Here is a 6,647-nt window from a genome sequence, read left to right on the forward strand (position 1 = left end):
ATGAGTAATAGAGAAATAATTAGTGACAAATTTTATAAGGGGTCATAAAAGTTGTTGCTAATTTACGTTGCTTTGTATTAGGGATGAAATTTTTTTCAACTCCAAAATTTGCCACTAAAACATGCAAAGCTTAACAAGTATTTTAAATTATCAATGATATTATAGATGGAAATATAATCCATCACTAAAATAGGCGGATTTAAAATAGTGACAAATTTTGTGACGGAATACTTCATCTTATAAAATCCTTCACTAATTTTATCTCCATTATTCGAACTTTGTAAGGGGTTTTGATATTTTGTCGCAAAAGTTGAAAGGGGCATATGAAATGTACTACATTTTAAATAAAAAATGAGATGAAGTATCATCATGACAAACCTTGAGGGGTGCGTTATTTTAAATTTTAACATGATTCAAAATATTACTCATAGCTACTATTTTATACTTAATGTTTAATTGCAACCATTTACTCCCCCCCCCCAGATTAGCCAAGAAAGCCCTTGTATATGGGAAGGAAGACAATCTTTACCTAGCTAGCTTTTGAGGTAGAAATAGACCTTTTAATTCTAATATAAATTAATTGAATTCCAAGGTTGGTATACTAATTTCAAACAAGTTTCATTATTCAAGAACATATCTGTAAATGGAAATTTGGGGGGTACTTTCATTCACTCATGTGTAAGACTAACAGGCAACACTTGTGTGGTTTGTATAGTTGGTATAGGAGGAAGTTCAGAGGCTGGCAATAGGGGTGTTACAGTCCAATCAAAATCCATTGGTTCGGTTTTGATCAATATAATTGTTAGCAAAAAAAATCCAAAATTGAACCGATCCGATCCGATTATGAACGGTTTGCATCGGTTCAGTTCATCGGTTTCACAACTTTTTTTTTGGTAAATATCTATTCCACAACTTTAAATATATAGAAAACACATATGATACACACCTTAACAATGCATAAAAATTGCAAATTAATAACTCAATTATAGCTTAATCACAAATTCATAATCCATAATATATAATCAACAACAATGTAGAAATGCTTAAATAGTGTTTAATATTAGTACCATTACAAATTAATAGTAGAAAACAAAAACATAATATATCTAACAAACATAAAAAGTCTAATAAACAATATTTCTTCAAAACATTTCTTTAGTAAATACATATCTATATATATATTTTTAAATATTTTATAAATATATATTTTCGGTTCGGTTCATCAGTTCATTGGTTTTTAATTTTTTAAACCGTGAACCGAACCAATCTTCATTGGTTTTTATCGGTTTTTAACCGAATAACAAAAAAAAAAAATTCAATTGCTTTGGTTCGGTTCGGTTCGTCGGTTTCATCGGATTGATTCGATCCGATCCGATGAACACCCCTAGTTGACAACGCCGAAATGAGAGAGAGAACTAGGACGCAGGGATGCAACAGAGGACATGTCAGAAGACTTTTCAGAAGAAGAAAAAGGTGATGGTGTTGGGGAGAGGGTGCAAAGTGAGACCCCAAGAAAAAATTCCAGCGTCAGACTTCTAACTTGGAAGTATGGTCTGATGACAAAAAGGAAAAAAAAGCTTTATATTGTCCTCATGAGTTTTACTTTCCATGCCCTCGGAATCAATTTGCATTGACCTCTCAGCCAAATGTTTGGATACATGTAGAAAACCACGATGAACCAATATTAAGGTGGACAGGTGCAACTTGTCTTAGCTTTTGTGGTGATCCACTGTGATTTTGGCTTCACCGGTTTTCCACCTGTATGCAGACAGCACTAAATTGTCTAGACAAACTTCTTAGACTGTAGATATGTGACAAGGGTTGTTCATTAATCACTGTGGTAGACAGATATCAAATGTATTCCTTAAAGGTCAGCTAATCATTTAACTTTGCTTTAGATGCATTTTACTGCTTAAACTGACCAACCATAGTGACATTTATTCTCCCCTTCAATCTTTTCTCTTGTGTTGCATGATATAAATGTTCTTGACTTGGTGTAGTAGGGAGCTATCTGAAGATCAATCTTATTAATAAGCACAAGAAAAAAAAAGAAAAATGGAATTGCAGTACCAGGCATGTACTATCAAGGTACCACATATTTCCTATGAAATTTTAGTGTAAGTTTTTAAAGGTAGTTTAATTTTGTCATCACTACTGTTGGAAATAAACTCTAGAATATTATGTGTGTATGTAATGGTTGATATAACCCTATGCTTTTTTATTCCACAGTTTGCATGGATTGATTCGAGGAGATCAGGAGAAAACATGGAGCTTGGCCGAGATTTTGATACTGGTGGACAGGTAATTGACATTCACATTCTTACATGTATAAATTTCAAACTCATAATAGTATTTCTTTTGCCTTCCCCATTAATTCAACATATAAGATGAGGAGGAGGATAGAAGCAGAAGAACTTTCCCTAGATGCTGCAGAACTTGTCATCACTAGTACAAAACAAGAAATTGAGGAGCAGTGGGGACTTTATGATGAATTTGATGTCAAGCTAGAGAAAGTACTACGTGCTCGTGGTAGACGTGGTGTCAACTGTCATGGTCGATACGAGATTAGGAAGTTTTCTTAAGGGACGGATTTCTCCAAATGCTTTTTAAAGAGTGGTTAAAAGTGCATCTCCTGCACAAAGTTGTCAGTTGCAAGCCAACAGTAATTAATGTGAAATATATGTAGACATACCATATATAATGGGAAACAGGGATGACATATATGAGATGTCTTTCGGGAATGCTAGTGTACTCACAAGTCACAACATTGCTAAAATTGATTGATAAGTATGACCTATATGGGCAAGTAGCATACACTAAGCATCACAAGCAGTCTGATGTTCCAGACATATATAGATTTGCTGCAAAAACAAAGGTATACTGAAGTTTAAGTTTAGCAGTTTACTATATGTAGAACCAACTTCTTATATATTAATAATTATGGACAGCTAATAATTTGAAATTTCTCTCAGGGTGTTTTCATAAATCCTGCTTTAGTAGAGCCTTTTGGTCTTACTCTAATTGAGGTAGGATTTAACTAATTAGCTACTTTGGTGATACTGTTACCATTTTAATGTTTAAATGATCACCTTTGTTTCTCCAAACATGTTCATGCTTATGCAGGCAGTAGCGCATGGGCTTCCAATGGTGACCACTAAAAATGAGGGACCAGTGGATATTCATCAGGTAAATGAAGACTTTGCCCTTATATTAGACCAAGTGGTCAGACACTCCCGTCATAGCGAGAGCTTTTGTGCACGGGGCTGCTCTTTATTAACTACATGGTCCATTCGAGGACATTTCCTTCATGTTTCAGAGTAGACTATTTTTCTCAGATAGGATTGAAAGACATAAAATCCACTTTTAAATACAATAATCTGTTGTCAAAAAGGTTGCTAAAGGCTCCAAATCTTCTCTTACCTGTTATATTGATTTCACAGGATCCTTTGGATGTATAATGACCTTATAGCCTCTTATGATATCTCCTTCTGATATGTTAGGTCCTCAACAATGGTTTGCATGTGGACCCTCATGATCAGCAAGCAATAACTAATGCTTTGATCAAGTTGTTGTCAGAGAAAAACCTGTGGCATGACTGCATGAAAAATGGTTGGAAAAATATACACCTTTTCTCATGGAAGGAACACTGTTATACTTATCTGACTAGGGTGGCAGCCTGCCGGATGAGGCATCCACGATGGAAAACTAATACTCCAGGTGATGATGTAGGCTATCAAAAAAAATGTAGCTGCTGAAGAGCCTTTCATTGATTCACTTAATGATGTTCAAGACATGTCCCTTAGGCTCTCAATTGATGGGGACTTGGCTGCAGCAAGTTCTGGGACTGAGATGCAGGACCAAGTTAAACGGGTCCTGAGCAAAATGAGGAAGTCAGATTCTGGTGATTCAAATGACACTGGTGGTGGTAATAAGCTGCCTGATAATGTGACTGGAAAATATCCTCTATTGAGGAGAAGGCATAGGTTGATTGTCATAGCCCTTGATTTCTATGAGACTGATGGAGATCCTGATAAGAAAATGACCCAGATAGTGCAAAGGATCATTAAAGCTCTTCAACTAGACTCTCAATATGCAAGAGTTTCAGGATTGGCTTTATCAACAGCTATGCCAATGCTAGAAACAATAGAGATCCTTAAATCAGGCAACATTCAAGTAAATGATTTTGATGTTTTAATTTGCAGTAGTGGGAGTGAAGTTTACTACCCTGGCACTTATACCGGAGATGGAAAGCTGTTTCCTGATCCAGATTATGCAGCGCATATCGACTATCGTTGGTTCTGTAAAGGTCTAAAGAAAGCCATTTGGAAGCTTATAAATACTGCTGAAGGTGAAGAAAAGTCTTCGCAGACCAATTGAGGAAGATTTGAAATCAAGTAATGCACATTGTATCTCATACAGACAAAAAGATCTTAGTAGGGTAGGTGAAAGTTGCTTCTGTATTTGCATTTGGCAATGAGTAAGGCACTTGATTTTTTTGGTTGGAATGATCCTGGTAAATATCTTTTTCAGGCAAAGAAAATTGATGAGTTGAGACAGAAGCTTAGGATGCGAGGCTTACGGTTCCATCCTATGTACTGCAGGGGGTCATCTAGAATGCAAGTTATTCCACTCCTGGCATCAACAGTTGCACAAATTGAAGGCTCTGATGCTAGCATACATGCTAGAGAGTTTGTGGAATCTATTTTCGATCCTTTGGGTAAAGGCACTATAAGAAAACTGGAATTAAGCCTCAATATGTGATGGAATTGTCTAGTGCAGTGTTCTGTAGATCATGACTTGTCATATGTTGCATAATTACTAACAAAAACAAGGGTTAGTATTGAGTAGTTGACTGCTTACTATTTACTTGTGTTAGGTATCTCTTTGTCCGTTGGAGACTGAGTGTTGCAAACATGTATGTCATTCTTGGAGAAACTAGGAACACTGGTTATGAAGAATTAATTTCTGGAACTCACAAGACCATAATCATGAAGGGGGTGATGTATACTCAGAGGTCCAGGAAGCTACCAAAGAGATGATGTTGTACCAAATCAGAGTCCTCTTGTTGCACACATCAGTGAAACAACTGAGGACAAGATTGCTAATGCTTTATCTAATGTGAAGTGCTGAAGTAAACTACTAGATACGTTTTTCTTCTCCTTTTTTCTTAAACTACTCCTAGCAGGTATTCTACAATAGCAGCACTAGTGTGTGCTCGTCTTCTCCGGCCGCCCCGGGGCTTTCTTCACCCAATCTAGCAGCCGTAGCTGCGTGTGCTTGCACAAAGCAATAAACTATTGGCTGTGAAATGTGCTTTATTTTTATGGATGCATAACAAACTTCCAACCTCACAAGAGACGGGGTGAACAACTAACACCTCATGACACATGACACAAAGTTTTGAGAACAAAATTCTACTTATTATTTTGTACAAAATATATTTTTGGTGCAGTATTTGCAATAATAATTCGAAATTGTATGCTAGGGAATGAAACCTTCAAATATATAGGGAGATGTCAAACACATGTTAGCTTAGTTGGTAAGGATAAATTACTTTTTCTCATGAGCCTTGATACCTCTTGTAGATTTGAGGGTTGTGTTAGTGAACAATATGTAAATATGTTATACCTCTTAAAGCGACATATGATCTCGGATGCATGTTCGGGTATGTGATGGTAATAGGAGTCAAACTCGTGAGATTTCAAATGAAATCTACTTTAGTACATTAAACTATCATTAAAAAATATTCTTAAGACATCTGTACAAAGTACGGGTTTATACTTAGGTAGCTATTTTAATTATGCTCACCCCTCACTATTCTTGGCTTGTTAGACAAATCTGTGGGTCTTTTTCCATGCCATTGTACTTTTGCTTAGTTGAGGTTTAGCTATCCGTGTAATTGGAAAACAAAATAAAATAGCATAAGAAATATTTATTCATAAAAGAATCAACTAAAACAGACTCATTATTAATACATATTTTTTTCCAAAAAATTATTTAGGAAGCTAATTTGAGTTTGGTATTAAATGTTTATATCTATAAACAAATGAACATGTGGATATTTGAAATAGTCTACCGATTATTCACTATTGGTGGTAGTTGGTATAATATTTTTTTAATTGACGATTCTGAATCAACCATTATTAACGGGTGAATTATGGGTGGACCACTTTAAAACTGATCCACGTTATGACATACCTAAAATGTAAAAGATCATCACTTAAATCTATTACAAAATTTTGATAAAAGATAAAAGATCCGTACCAAAATGAGTAAGTTCATTATATATTTATATTTATACTCGTACATAATAAATACATAATAGACCAGATGACTGATAGAAATTATATATATTTAATTTGACTTATAATATCTCTAATTTGAGTTTTGTGTTTGAAAAAAAGAACAAAAATACTATAAAGTAATCAGTTACTTTTTAGTCACGTGAGATTCCTTTCTCAGTTTCTCAGGGAGACGGTGACCAAATGAAATATTTTTTTTACTTTATGTTGTAAAAATGAGGTAACTTAGTACAAATGGATATGCAGAATGTCAAGATTAGCATCCAGCAACACATACACTTTGCTTTTCCCCTATCACCCATAAACCCTTTTCTTCTTTCCACGTGCTTTCCATAGAAACCAAAT

At 35.1% G+C, this 6,647-nt stretch overlaps 1 pseudogene; it reads left to right on the forward strand.

Moving 5' to 3' along the window:
* The first annotated feature begins 2,740 nt into the window (after positions 1-2,740).
* LOC130725395 (probable sucrose-phosphate synthase 2) lies at positions 2,741-5,440 on the forward strand (annotated as a pseudogene).
* Positions 5,441-6,647: the final 1,207 nt, after the last annotated feature.

Source organism: Lotus japonicus, chromosome 6 (genome assembly GCF_012489685.1).
Source record: "Lotus japonicus ecotype B-129 chromosome 6, LjGifu_v1.2".
NCBI classification, from domain to species: Eukaryota; Viridiplantae; Streptophyta; class Magnoliopsida; order Fabales; family Fabaceae; genus Lotus; species Lotus japonicus.